The 1,058-nt window shown below is 59.4% G+C and overlaps 1 non-coding gene and 1 pseudogene across 1 annotated transcript; both read right to left on the minus strand.

The window, feature by feature from the left end:
* The window catches only part of LOC124732480, a 4,222-nt pseudogene extending 4,179 nt beyond the window's left edge, over window positions 1-43 (minus strand).
* A 189-nt stretch (window positions 44-232) lies between these two features.
* On the minus strand, window positions 233-386 carry LOC124732484. Its single transcript, XR_007008727.1, has one exon. It is a non-coding gene; the product is annotated as a 5.8S ribosomal RNA (ribosomal RNA).
* Between the last annotated feature and the right edge of the window lie 672 nt (window positions 387-1,058).

A 1,058-nucleotide genomic window follows, 5' to 3' on the forward strand; every position in this document is an offset into this window, starting at 1 on the left:
ATATGCTTAAATTCAGCGGGTAGTCTCGCCTGCTCTGAGGTCGTTGTACGAGGTGTCGCACGCCACACCGCCAGCCGGCTGTGCACGCTACCGAGAAAGTACCGGTATGCGAACCGCCAGGCGACGGGCGCGCATCGCACGTTTGAGGAGACGCGGCCGGCCCCCACAGGCGGCCGCGACACTCCCAGGTCTGCGAAGCGGGGCAAACGCCGCGCGCTTCAGTATACGTAGCCGACCCTCAGCCAGACGTGGCCCGGGAACGGAATCCATGGACCGCAATGTGCGTTCGAAACGTCGATGTTCATGTGTCCTGCAGTTCACATGTCGACGCGCAATTTGCTGCGTTCTTCATCGACCCACGAGCCGAGTGATCCACCGTCCTGGTGATCTTTTCTCAAGTTTCCGCCGTCTCTTTCGAGACGGTCGCATAGGCGGGAGTGAGGCGTGTGGCGGCCCCTGTTCCAGCGTTCTGTGTCCAACGGCCTCACGGCCGACGGGCGTCGTACGGCTCCACACCGGAGCGGACAGGCACTCGGGCGAAAGTCATTCAAAACCGGCGCCAGGCGCCAGGTGCCGCAGGCCAGCCGCTCCAGCGCTTCAGCGCTCGTACCACACAACATTGCCGCTAGTTTTGAGAGGCACGCGTGGTTCCGCACGCGGCGCACGGCTACTGCGAGCCGTACAGGTAGCGTGTTGCGCGACACGACACGCACATCGAAAGACATGCAGTCTAGTCGTAATGATCCTTCCGCAGGTTCACCTACGGAAACCTTGTTACGACTTTTACTTCCTCTAAATGATCAAGTTTGGTCATCTTTCCGGTAGCATCGGCAACGACAGAGTCAATGCCGCGTACCAGTCCGAAGACCTCACTAAATCATTCAATCGGTAGTAGCGACGGGCGGTGTGTACAAAGGGCAGGGACGTAATCAACGCGAGCTTATGACTCGCGCTTACTGGGAATTCCTCGTTCATGGGGAACAATTGCAAGCCCCAATCCCTAGCACGAAGGAGGTTCAGCGGGTTACCCGACCTTTCGGCCTAGGAAGACACGCTGA

Source organism: Schistocerca piceifrons, unplaced genomic scaffold (genome assembly GCF_021461385.2).
Source record: "Schistocerca piceifrons isolate TAMUIC-IGC-003096 unplaced genomic scaffold, iqSchPice1.1 HiC_scaffold_1347, whole genome shotgun sequence".
NCBI lineage: Eukaryota > Metazoa > Arthropoda > Insecta > Orthoptera > Acrididae > Schistocerca > Schistocerca piceifrons.